The following is a 14,279-nucleotide window of genomic DNA, read 5'->3' as shown; positions in this document are numbered from 1 at the left end:
CTGAATCAAGACCGTTAATGCAGTTAAATGGCATGTGGAAGCAGTTCATGGGTGTGACAGCCAGGACGCTGGAAGGGTGGTGTGACCCTTTCCCGGCTCCTTGAGGCATGGAGTTTTCAATCAATGGTCCCTCATACCTTGGTTTTTCAGTAGATTCTCTTGTGTGCAGGGCTCTGGATGAGCCTGTGAAGATCAGCCATGAGGGTGGTGGGCAATTGGGTTCTGGGGGTTTATGATCACCAGGGTTCATTTGGGACAGGCAGAGGGACAATACCTGCTGCTGTCTGAGCCACCCCAGTGAAATAAGCCTGGCACAAGTTCCGCAGACATCTCTGCATCTCTGTTCCAAGATTCATTTGTGAGTGTCAAGGGGTTAGTTTCAAAGATACATAAGACACTGGTAGAATTTTACAAGAGAATACATACAAATCCGTCAAAAAATGGGGAGAAGAAATGAATGGAAACTTCCTCAAAAACTAATACAAATGGCCAAAAGGCACATAAAAAATGCTCTACATCACTAATCATCAGGGAGATGCAAATCAAAACAAAAATAAGATATCATCTCACAATACAGAGACTGGCACATATCAAAAAGACCAAGAACAACCAGTGTGGACATGGGGAGAAAGGGACTCTCATTCATTGTTGGTAGAAATGCTGGTTGGTTTAACCTTTTTGGAAAACAATATGATAATTTCTCAAAAAACTAGAAATTGAATTTCCTTATGACTCAGGATTACCACCTCTGGAAATATACCATGGGGTCTTCAAAACCGTATAGCAAAAATGTCATCAGCAGAGGGTGTGGTGCCGCCAGCAGGTCAACCTGTACCTGAGGGGCAAGTGCATCAACAGCCTGATGGTGCTCCAGGCTTCGTGATACCCCAAAATTGTTGCTGTGCCTTTAACTGGACACCAACAACTTGGGGTCAAGTTTCTTGAGAAATTAAACAGCCAAAAGTTAGGTATGTGGGATCCATGCCGACAAACCACTTCTGGTTCAGCTCTACAAGGTCATTTATTGGCCTTATTTCATAGACCCATAAATAAATCTTGAAAGAGATCAAAAGCCTCAGTTAAGCTTGGACCTGCACATGATTGAACAGACTGGGGTAAATTGAAGGGGGTGCGGGTTGGACTGGGGCCCGCCCAAGCAGAACCTCCAGCAGTCTCTTGCTTCCACCATCCAAATTGTCTCAGCATAAGCCTCACCAAGATATAATCTGGTGAAAATTCAGGAATGTGGGTTTTGTGACTGAAATCTCCAGGCTTTCTCGGGGTCAGGACAGACTACCTTCTCCCACCTCTCTGTACTTCCGGAAGCTTCGGCAGTGACACCCACACTTAAAAGCGGCCATCTAATTGAAAAGCTACTCCAGACTTACCATCCCGATAAAAATACTGAATGTCCTGAACAAACACCATGACCTCTTGGCACCTGTATTGCAAACCATAATGCACAAAAGGAAAAGGAGAGAGAAAGCAAGAAGGAAAGTGCCTCCTATAGAGGGAGGCTGGGGTTGGGGTGGGGTTGGAGTGTTGGGGGTTGGTGGTAGGAAACCAGGAGACATTGGTGGTGGGAAACGTACACTGGTAAAGTGATGAAGTTTTTTTTAATCAAGAACTATGGTAATCTACATAATGGAGGACTATACAGTCATCAGGAAAAGCAAAGTCACAAAATTTGCTAATAAATGAATGCTCATGGAAAGTATCGTGCTGAGTGAAATGAGTCAGAAAGAGAAGGACAGACAGAATGATTGCACTCATTTGAGGGATATAAAACAAAAAACCATTGGATATTAGTCTCATACTACACTAATATCCAATGACAGTAATAACAAGGGCCAGTTACACTAGTACACTAGTACACTTTTGGATGCTTGCCACAAGTAGAGGGGGGCAGTCAGGACAGAGAATGGATGACTGTGACAATGATAGTTGGAAATTGCTACTCTGGACAAGAATTGAGTGCTGAGAGTAGGTAAAGGGATATATATATATATATATAATATATGATAACCTGTCAGTACCTGTATTGCAAGCCATAATGCCCAGAAAGCAGGGGAGAGTGAGTGAGAGAGAGAGAGAGAGAGAGAGAGAGAGAGAGAGAGAGAGAGAGAGAAGAAAAGTGCCTAAGTGCCTGTCATAGAGACAGGCTAGGAACAGGGATGGGGGTTGGGGGGATGGGGCATGGCAGTACAGAAACTGGGGACATTGGTGATGGAAATGTACATTGGTGAAGGGATGAATATTGAAGCAATTTACGACTGAAACCCAATCATGAACAACTTTATAACTGTATTTCATGGTGATTCAATTAAAAACATTCCCTTAACTATCAAAAACAAAAAAGGATGTACTTTGAACTTTGAATTGATAAATATTTTTCCCTGTCTTGTTTCTAACTTAAAACCAATTACTGGGGCTGGAGAGATAGCACAGCGGGTACGGCATTTGCCTTGCATGCGGCTGACCCAGGTTTGATTCCCAGCATCCCATATGGTCCCCTGAGCACCGCCAGGAGTAACTCCTGAGTGCAGAGCCAGGAGTAACCCCTGTGCATCGCCAGGTGTGACCCAAAAAGCAAAAAAATAAAAAAAAAAATTACTCCTGGGTGATGTCGCTGGGTGATGTTACTGGGAGATGCAGTATTGGGAGTTCCAAGGATCTGTCTATCAGAACAATGAGTGGTTTGAACTATCAGCTCATTTATATGCTGAAACATCTCTGAGATTTAAAGAGATCAAACATATTTTTCCCCAACCTCTCACCTCGTTTGGGAGGTGAGATTTAAAGAGATCAAACATATTTTTCCCCAACCTCTCACCTCGTTTGGGAGGTAGAAGCTTAAGAAAATCTTTAGTTGGGACACTGGCTGACTAGAAACATAACAGAATAGACGCATTGTAACTGAGAAAACAAAGAATGCATATGTTGAAAAAAGTATTTTATTTTATTTATTTATTTAGCATAGCGGTAGGGCATTTGCCTTGCATGCAGCCAGCCCAGCCGAGCTGGATTCAATTCCTCTGTCCCTCTCGGAGAGCCTGGCAAGCTACTGAGGGTATTCAATATGCCAAACACTGTAACAAGAAGTCTCACAATGGATACGTTACTGGGCCCGCTCAAGCAAATTGCTGAACAATGGGAGAACAGTGTTTATTTATTTTTTAAATTTTATTGAATCACTGTGAGATAGCTACAAGATTTCACATTTGGGTTACAATCACACAATGATCAAACACCCATCCCTCCACCAGTGAACATTCCTCACTACCAATATCCCCGGTAACTGCCCCCCGCCCTTTCCCACCCTCCCCCTGCCTCCATGGCAGACATGATTCCCCATAATCTCTCTCTACTTTTGGGCATTATGGTTTGTAATACAGACCCTGAGAGGTTATCATGTTTGGTCCTTTATCTACTTCCTGTGCACGTCTCCCACCCTGACCAATTCCTTCAGCCATCTTTTTCTTGGTGATCCCTTCTCTATTCCAGCTACCTTCTCCGAACTTTTGCTCATGACACAGGCTTCCAGCTATGGAGCAATCTATCTGTCCCGTGTATCTAATATCCTTAGGTGTCAGCCTCATGTTATGTTGTTTTATACTTCACAAATAGGTGCAGTTCTTCTATGTCTGTCCCTCTCTTTCTGACCCATTTCACTTAGCATGATACTTTCCATGTCTATCCATTTATAAGTAAAGTTCATAATTTCATCTCTCCTGACAGCCACATAGTATTCCATTGTGTAGATGCACCAAAGTTCCTTTAACCAGTCATCTGTTCTAGGGCACTTGGGTTGTTTCCAGATTTTGGCAATTGTGAACAGTGCTGCAATGAACATATAGGTACAGATGTCATTTTTACTGTGCTTTTTGAAAAAGTATTTTAAAGATACTTAGAGGTGCATGGTATCAGCTTTCTATAAGCAAAAAGCAACGATTCCTGAGGTGAGTGAGAATTTTGACTTTAGAGCTACCATAACATAAAATGCAAAATGGTAACAATACTACAAATATAGCCCATTCAGGGTGAAAAATTTTTGACAGATGTCATCTTTAAAGAATTACAGATATTGGAATTATCAAAGATGTTAAATTTGCTGTCTTAAATATGTTCAATGAACTAAAAGAAACCAAAGACACCGAGAAATAATTTAAAAAAGGGAATAAATAGAAGTTCTGAAGGGAGGAAGTACAACTAAAGAACATCTAATTTAGTATTAACTAAAATGAAGACCTTCAGTCAGGGGATAAGCAATAGATTTGAGCAGACAAAGGAAAGAACCAATGAACCTGAAGAAAGTCAAGTTGAAATTAAGAATTAGAAAGAAAGATGAATTAAGAAATATGAAATGAGCATGAGGAATACATCAAATACTCTAAAATATATGTGATAGAAATTCTAGAAAATCAGAAAGGAGAAAATGTTAAGTTATCGCCAAAATTATTTCTCACCAAATATGAGAAATATTTGAATAAATACATTCAAAAATTCTCAATGAATTTTATACAGGATAAACTCAAAGAGATCCACTTGGGGACATGGTATAGTCAAATTGTCAAAATGTAAAGACAAAGAGAAAATTGAAAGCAGCAAGAAAGGAGTAATTTGTCATATTAATGGGATTCTCAAGAAGATTAACAGCTGATTTTTCACCTTGTAAGTCAGAAAGGCAATGGAGTAACATATTTAAAGTCCTAAAACTAAAGGGAATTTATTCATAATAATTTTATAATCTTTTATCTAGAGAACTACTTCTGAAGAATTAAAGAGTGGTTAGTGATGTAGCTTAGTAGATGAATGACTGTTGCTTGCACATATGAGATGCTGGCTTACATCCCTGGAATCAGAGTAGGGGTGGGAGGAGGAGAAAGAGAGAAATTAAGATATTTCAGATAAACATAAGCTGATTGAGTTTATATTCCTACTAGAAGACCTGCTGTCTTCTAGTGAAAGGAGCAAAGGAGCTCCTTCAAGTTAAAATGAAAACTATAAATCAAAGCCATTAGGAAACAAACAAAAACCAACACCAGTGAAAGTTAACACAGTCAAAGTAACTCATAGGTATATATAAACGCCAGTATTATTGCATCTTTTCTTTGGTTTATCACTTCTTCTTTTCCCCTATCAGGATTCAATATGCAAAAACATAAAACAATGATTTTAAATGTGTTAACACCATTGTTGAGCACCAGTGTATGAAACTGCAACCTGACAATGACAGTGTAAATAGAACAGATGGAGATGTACAGAAGTATGGTGTCTGCATTCTATTGAAAATAATTTGTTATTATTCAAAGTATATTTTTGTGTGAGGCAAGAGCATGTATGTGTGAGTGTGCATGTGAGTGTGTGTGTATGTGTGAGCGTGTGTATGTGAGTGTGTGTGAGTGTGCATATGTGAGTTTATGTGGGTGTACATGTGAGTGTGTGTATGTGTGTATGTGAGCATATGTGTGAGTGTATGAGTTTATATGTGAGAGTGTGTGTATAAGTGTGTTAGTGCATGAGTGTATGTGAGAGTGTGAGTGTGTGCGTATGAGTATAATAGTGTGTGTTTGTGAATGTATGTGTACGTGTGTGAGTGTATATGTGAGTGTATATATGAGTGTATATACTTTTAGGGAGATAGCACAGCGGTAGGGCGTTTGCCTTGCACGTGGCTAGCCCAGTCGACCCTGGTTCGATTCCTTTGCCCCTTTCGGAGAGCCCGGCAAGCTACCAACAGTATCTCACCCGCATGGCAAAGCCCGGAAAGCTAGCCACGATGTATTCAATATGCCAAACACAGTAACAAGTCTCACAGTGGAGACATTACTGGGTCTGCTCGAGCAAATCAATGAACAATGGGAGGACAGTGGACAGTGCAGTGCAGGATTTTGTAAGTTTATTTCTGTTTTGTTTTTGGGCCACACCTGGAACTGCTCAGGTTTTACTTCTGGTTCTGAACTCAGGAATTGCTTCTTGTGGAGTTGGGAAAATTATGGAACACTGGGGATCAAACCCGAGTCACTTGTGTGCCAGGCAGGTGCCCTATCTGCTGTACTAGCTCTCCAATACCTACTGTACTATCAATTCAGTCCCAGATTTTTCCTTAGGGTGACCACTAAGAATATTTTTAAAAAATGGAAAATGCAATTAGAAGGAATCAATACAAAATTCAATATCACCAAAATATTCTATACTTTTTATAATGCCTTGTAATGTCCTTTTGCATCCAGGTTCTCACAAATCTCTCTTTGTGAGGAGAGTCAGAAATATCCTATTCTCTTTGACAGTTTGGAATGCTTTACTGTGAACCAATTTGACAAGACCCACTGAAAAAGATCTGAGCTTAAACAAAGAGTACAAGAGATCGGAAAAAGCACTGGTCTTAAAGATTAGAAGTAGGATCAACCTGTCCAGATTCTTTGTTACTAACAAGACATATGACTCCAGATAATCCTAAATTTCTTTATCGTAAAAGGACCTCCTGGAATTTGTGATCTGGATAATCTCAAGATCTTTTTTGCTTTTGTTTTTTGTGCCACACTCAGCAGTACTCAGGACTTACTTCTTGCTCTGTGCTCAGGGATCACTCTGGTAGTGCTGGGGGATCATATGTGATACCAGGGATTGATAGAAGGATCAGCAAAGTGTAAGGTAAGTGCCTAATCCCTGTTATCAGCATGTTGGTCCTAATTTGTTATCTGTTCTGTAATATCTTTAAATCATTTTATGCCCCTTATGTCATTTTATGTCCGATATATCCCCTATGTTATGGTCAGAATATAAGGTCAACAAAACATTAACCATAAAGTATATGATGAGTTGAATGAGAATGCCACCACCCCACCACTATCAGCTAGACTCTAATTCCTGGAATTTGTGAAAGTTACCTCTTTAGGAAACCCTTTTCCTAATCTGTGAGAGGGAAAGCTTTTCTGGAATATCCAGATGGGTCCTAAATGCCACTGAAGAGTCCTTATAAGAAATTGGAGAGGGAGATAACACACACAGACAAAAATATGATATGCCAATGGGGGCAAAGATGGGGGTGGTGTGCAACCACAAGCTAAAGGAAGATGGGGACCTGTAAGCTGGAAGAGGTGAGATATGAGTTCTCCTTTAGATTTGAGAGGACAGTGCTCTTGGTTTCTGCCATTGGGGCTGATGTTGAACATCTGGATTCCAGGATTATGAGAATAAGCTTCTGTTGTTTGGAAGCCATTAAGATTGTGGCAATTTGTTACAGAAGCCACAGGAAGCTACTGCAGGAACCCTGGGTCTCTGTGGTTGGCAAAGTACATCTATTTCTTTTCATAAAAATGGTTTCAGAGGGCTGGAGAGATAGCACAGCGGGTAGGGCGTTTGCCTTGCACGCGACCAACCCGGGTTCAATTCCCAGCATCTCATATGGTCCCCTGAGCACCCCCAGGAGTAACTCCTGAGTGCAGAGCCAGGAGTAACTCCTGTGCATCGAGAGGTGAGACCCAAAAAGAAAAAAAATGGTTTCACGTCATAAATAAAATACATAAGATGATACAGAATCTCCACATAGATTGAAATGCGGTTGTTAGAACATAAGAAAACAACTCTGTGTAGGAGCTTCGATCAATTAAAGATGACAGAGAGGTTGGAGCTAGTACAGGAGCACAGAAAGCAGGTACAGGCACTTGCTTTGTATGCAGTTCCCTTTGCCATGACTCTGGTTCAAATCCTCAGCACCATGTATAGTCTCCTGAGTCCCATCCAGGGTCATTCCTGAGCATAGAGCCAGGAATAGACACAGAACACACAGAACACCTCCATATGCACGCCCCGCCTACCCCCTTGAAAACAAACAAAAGATTATACACTAATTGAGATGAGATATTTCTGAGATAGGTGGGTCATTTCTAAAGGGCACAGCTATTTATCTTGGGGGGACATCAGAGTGAAGGCTGCCACTGGTTAGCTGGAATTACATTTTGCATTGAAGGATGGCCTCTAGTGAAAAAGGTTGTGTTGTGATCACATGTGATCTGCTGGGTATTAGAATACTCCTAGATGTTTGTAGTGATAAAGGTAATAATATTTTTACATTTTATGATATTTTAGGTTTTACGTAAAATATTTAATATATTTGGTTTTTATTTGGGCTGGAGCGGTAGCACAGTGGTAGGGTGTTTGCCTTACACATGGCCGGCCCAGCCGAGCTGGGTTTGATTCCTCCGCCCCTCGTGGAGAGCCCGGAAAGCTACCGAGAGTATCTCGCCCACATGGCAAAGCCTGGCAAGCTCCCCGTGATGTACTCAATATGCCAAACACAGTAACAACAAGTCTCAAAATGGAGATGTTACTGGGCCTGCTCGAACAACTCGATGACAGTGATAGTGACAGGTTTTTATTTTATTTTTTTATGTTTTATTATATTTATAGTAGCTATAAGGAATTTGCTCTAGTAGCTTGTGTTCTCTGGTGAGGAGTCTGTTTGCATTCACAATCAGGGAAATAATATGCCTTCCAAGTCTTCCATGCAATTGGAAAGTTGAAGCTTCTATAATCTATTTCTCTCCTAAATCTAAAATGCAGTGTCAAAAGAGGTAATTACTGTTAATTCATATGGGAAAATGTTTGAGCATTCCCATTCTTCCCTACAAAATCTACCACATCAGCCAAATGACACATCAAATTTTAAATAACATTATCATGGAGGGATGCAGGCATGAGAGGATATACACCACTTTGTAGAAAGTAGTTCTTGGAGAGAGAGCTGGGGGGGGCACTCTTGCTGTTGTGGGTGCACATTGCTTTAAGTCTTCAACAGCAGTTCCATGTTCCCACGTGGGTGGGTCATGGGTTTGGAAAGCTTGTGAGAGGTCGAGGGACACAGCACAGGCCTTAAGGCACTTGCTTTGCACGTGTCCTATCCCTATTCCATTACTATGAGGCTCACTTATTCTCACTTTAAATTGTCCCTGAGAACCTTCCAGGGTAATTCAAACCCTGAAGCCCCCCACTGCCACAAAATAAATGAATAAGTGACAAGGAGGCCTAGGCTAAAGTTCAGAGAGGCAGTACAGGTGCTTGTAAGGTGCCTTCCATACACACAGCCAACTTGGATTGACTCTGGTTTTTTTTTTTTTGCTTTTTGGGTCACACCTGGCAATGTACAGGGGTTGCTCCTGGCTCTGCACTCAGGAATTACTCCCGGTGGTGCTCAGGGGACAATATGGAATGCTGGTAGTCAAATCCGGGTCGGCCGTGTGCAAGGCAAACTCCCTACCCACTGTACTATCACTCCAGCCTCTGGATTGACTCTGTTTTGATAGCTGGCACTGCATATGGTCACCTGAGCACTATTATGAGTAATTTATGAGCAGAGTCAGGAGTGAGTCCTGAGCACCATTTGGTGTGGCTGCAAAACAAAACAAAAAGCAAAACAACAACAGAAAAGATCTAGGGTGCTGATTTTCAGACTTTTTATACCTGTGACTGGCCGGTGGTTGAAAAGTACTTTACGAATGTCCAAGGCAAACCCTATGTGGAAAGTTAATTTTGCTTTTTCATCTTTTGTTGTGAATGCAGAAATTCTCTGTGGATTTCTTTCCCTTCTCAAAAACCAAGAAGGAATGTAGGCCTTTGGTGACAGTGACACCGCTTCATAGGGGCTTTGGGAAAGCAAAGCATGTCTGTGGGCAATTTTAGATCCTGGACTCAACTGTGGGACCCGTGCCTCAGAGAGAGGAGGCAGAGTCACCAGCTGAATAATCCCAGTGACGATGAACTGGGACAGAGGGAAGCTTCAGGGTGGCCCAGAAAGCTGGGTATGGCTTTTGTAAGGACAGCAGTTTTCCCAGGAGCTGGGCCCCTCACCAGCACTCGGGAGGTGGCCGTTTCCAGGCACTGCCCGGTGATAAAGCAGGCACAGCACATTGGACAGGGTGTCAACTGACTATGAAATATGACAGATTAACAGCCGAGGCTGGTGGTGTGACCTGCTCTCAGACACTTCATTTAGAAGTTATCATATTGCTGGATGCTTCCTATAATTTGTGATGATGCTGATTGTGATAAATTGTGAGTTTCTGGCAAACTCCCCCCAGCCTTGCTCCAATGGCTGAACAGAGAAAATGTGTAATTCTATGGGAACATTCATGCCACGAATGAGACCGAGGATCTGGCCGTAACAACAGAATGCTCAGTCAGTGAACAAAGTAATTAAATCAAGCTAATTAAATCACAATAAAAATAATTTTAATTTAATTAATTTCTCTGCACTGATTGAACATTATGTTGCAGCCATGAGGCTTCCTGAACACTAATAGAATTTAGGGGCCGGGACACCAAAGTTGTGGTCACTGGGGTGGTACGTGCGTTATTGTGGATGGAATGAAATGAAATACATTTATTGAGATGCCAAAATGTTGCCCGAGCCACAAATATAAAATGGTTTTGGAATTAGGATAATTCCTTTTCCTTCCCCAGTTAGGTTTCTGTACTAGCCAAGGCAATAAATGTCAAATTTGGTAATAATTTAAAAGAGCTGGATAAAGTCAACAGGGCACAATTGCTTTGCTGGTGGGAATCCCGAGGTCATGGTCTCAGGAGTAAATGAGAGAAAAGGGACACGTATCTCTTGTAAACCCGATCCCCAGCCTGGCACCCAAGATAGGTCCTGAACACATTGGAATTGGAATGATGTGCTAGTCTCAGTTAAGAATTAAACAAGTGCCAATGGGTTTCAAACATCAGCATGAAATACTAAGGCAAGGTATATAGAAAGACTTTCTACTGGGGACAGATATTAGCAAATATTGTCTAATATTAGCTAATATTGGTGACAGATATTAATTTATTTTTTGAAAACATGAATCACAATAAGTTGCTCCCAACACCAGCACCACACTCTTTATCCAAGTACCAGTAAGACCCTTGGCTGGCTTTCAAGATTTATTATTAAAATTTCTTTTTAAATTGATTTGTTGAATCAGAAATCCCTTCAGCATTTGAAAATGAGAGTGGACACTTTTCACAAGAATGTTTAGACACTGTTCAGTTTATAAGAGGATACTCACCCTGGGCGACCTCTCAAGGTCAAAACCCGGAGACTAATTTTGTCCTGTAAGCAACACTGGAATTCTGAGTGTGTGTTAGCTTGTGCTCGCATAATTAGCAACTGTGGTTTTACAGGAGTCCTGGGTTACGAATCCCAATAATATTTATCATGCGCATTAAAAAAATTAATATTTTGTGCGCGTGCCAACATTTGAACCAGACCTCATTAGGACGAGTCGGGGCACTGCATTGTTTGTTGAGTGGGATTGTTTTCTGGGCTGCAGCTGGTTTCCCTCCTGGGCAGCCAGGGAGGTAATGAGAACAAGGGACCAGCATTTGCAAAAAGCCTGTGCTGTCACAATAGCGGGTGGTGCTGCCCCTGACCTAGATGACTTCTCAGCAAAAAACTGCTTCTTTATCCAAAGGAGCGGGGGAAGGCCTGACCTCAGGGAGGACTTTGGGCACAGGGCAAAGGAGGTGAGAACCAACATCCGTGAGTCTGAGTAGTGGATGCCAGCCCCAGGAACCAGGGGGTGTTTATGGACCTTTTGAGAGAGAATTGATACTTTTTTGGGTAGTTGATTATTACAGAATCATGCAAATTGAGATCTAGGCCAGCACATCACCCATGAGCTTCTGCTGGTCACTGAGCACATCCAGAAAATCACCCAAATTCCCAAGCTCTCCGGATGCTCCCCTCTCTACGGCACCTGGTGGCAGGTGCTCTTGTTCCTGGCAGAGCTGCCAAAAGGGCTAGAATATAACATTTTCTGGGAGGAGACTTGTACTGCTTTGCGAAGGAAAACTTCCAGCTTAATATCCTGCCTAGCCTGTTGGTTCTCCATCACCTTTGATCTCAGCCCCAGTTGCATCATGATCTACCTTGGCCTCCAGCATTTCCTGAGTGCCCTTTTTCACACAGAGATCTGTTCTCACCAGTGGGGATCATGCAACTTGAACCTCTTGTCACTTTCCGACATGCTCCCTCACTTTAGGAAGATGCTAGACACAAAACTACATGTCTAGTTTGTCTAGAGGAGTATTATACCCTACAATTGGTTTCTCCTCCTTTCTTTCCTTTCTTTCACTTTCCCAGACTCATGAGATGGTGTTTTATCGAATTTTCTTAAAACTTATGCTTCAGGTAACACAAACACCTTCTTGAAGATCAAACAGGTACTCAGCATGTGCTGAGCAGGTTACCTGTATCACTGCAGTTAGCTCTCATAAGAATGTTATGAGCCCAGTACTGGTTTTAGTTTCTTAGAGATGAGGAAGTGGTGGTTTGCTTCAGTAACTTACACCGCCTCTCAGCTACTAAACAGCAAAGCTGCTAGTGGAGTCAAGATCCTGCTTTTTCTTACCCCCTATCCAAATATTTTTCTCTTACCCCCTAACCTGCTCCATAAATGAGTCAATGGATTATGATCCTTCTGTAAAACCTTCTCCTCTCCTTCCCAAAAGAACTATTCACAAATAGACATTGTGCATTCATGCCCAACTTTCAAAAATTCTCTCCCCCAACCCTATTTTCTGACTCCAATGGCTCTTTTATAGAAAGATTTCAGACCTGCTAAGAATGACAGAATATTTTTTTCTCCCTCCAATCAAGTAAATTTACTATATACAATATCTCCCTGCTAGTCGAAGGATTCTTCATGGGAAGAAATCTCTTTCAAAGATGGACCCGAAGGGGCTGGAGTGATAGCACAGTGGGTAGGGCTCTTGCCTTGCACGTAGCCAACCCGGGTTAAATTCCCATATGGTCCCCTGAGCAACACCAGGAGTAATTCCTGAGTGAATGAGCCAGGAGTAACCCCTGTGAAATGCCAAAAAGCAAAAACAAAAACAAAACAACAACAACAAAAAGATGGACCCGGAGCCCCGAGGACATCTCCAATCCTGAGTTTTAAAGCAGTGTCCAGGCCCAGGGTCTGCGCATGCCTGAGGTCATGGCACTTTGCTCCTGGGAGCAATGACCCTGCATTCAGGAAGCCAGGGGTCATTGGTGACTGGACTGGCTGTGCTGAATGACCAGCAGAGAACTCAACTAACCCCTGGAAGTCCACAGGCTTGAGACTAGCACAGCTTAGTCTCATCGCTGTAAGAGCTCCTCCTTGATCCCCACTGTTCTCCCTCTCTTTGATCTTTCTCTTCCTCTGCTCATTTCCCCCTCCAAGTTCACTTTGTCAACTCTTTTCCTCCTTTCTGTGCCAGCTCCTAATTTTCCCATCCTCTCTGCTGTGTGGTTGGCTCCTGACAACGTCACTGGAGTCACGTTGGTCTGCTTCATAATTCTCTGCTAAAAACCAGTGCTAATAGAAAAGCCAGAAGAGAAAATATTTACCGGTTCTGAAATGGCTTGCATTAATGAAATAATGTTTGGGGGCATTTAGACTGAACCAGTGTAATTGTAGGTTGCAATGTATAATGGTAGCTCATGCAGGGATATCATTTTGTGCTATTTTACTTTCAGGTTTTTGTTAATCCAGTGGGTTTGGTAGAATTAGAAGGCTGCTGTGAAAAAAAAATAAAGCTCCTGTAACCTGCTGGAGAGAGAACAGCCTTGTCAAACTAGCAGGGAGCTGTACGTTTAGCCTTTATCCATCACACAATGAGGGCAATCACCAGGGCCTGGAGAAAGAGTATTGAACTATCGACACAGGACATTTTTGTTGAAAGTCGTGCTTTTGATTTCATCTTCCCAGCCTAATGTAATAAAAACAGACATTATGGAACGCATTCATCTCAGTTTGATGGAGATCATCCTGAATGCCTGGCAATGCATGCAGTTATAAAGGTTAGCCAACTGCCGGAAGTGACTCAGATGATCATTATTGATCCCAGGTTGGTGAGAGCCTTACTCCAGATGACCATGGGGAGCAGTTGCGGGATCAGGACCATGTATGGATGAAAAAGAACATTCATCTCCAATTGGGAGAATATTTAATCTCCCAAACTTTCTCAGGACGTTTCAGCCGGGACGTTTCAGCCATGATCCCAATTTTTTCTTTTTGTTTTTTGGGCCATACCTGATAGTGTTCAGGGATTACATCTAGCTCTGTGCTCAGGGCTCACACTTGATGGTGCTTGAGGGGACCATATGTGGTGTCTGAATCAAACCAGGGTTGGCTGTACGCAAGGCTTAAGCGCCTGGACTGTCACTTTGTCTCAAGCACATTTTTTTTAAATCTCATTAGCTAAACCTCAAGGCATTATGGTAGATAAAAGCAAAAAGAAAGTGTAGT

The sequence above is a fragment of the Sorex fumeus genome, unplaced genomic scaffold (assembly GCF_029834395.1).
Source record: "Sorex fumeus unplaced genomic scaffold, SorFum_2.1 ptg000002l, whole genome shotgun sequence".
NCBI classification, from domain to species: Eukaryota; Metazoa; Chordata; class Mammalia; order Eulipotyphla; family Soricidae; genus Sorex; species Sorex fumeus.
The sequence above is the reverse complement of the archived record's forward strand: the minus strand, read 5'-3'. Positions refer to the sequence as shown.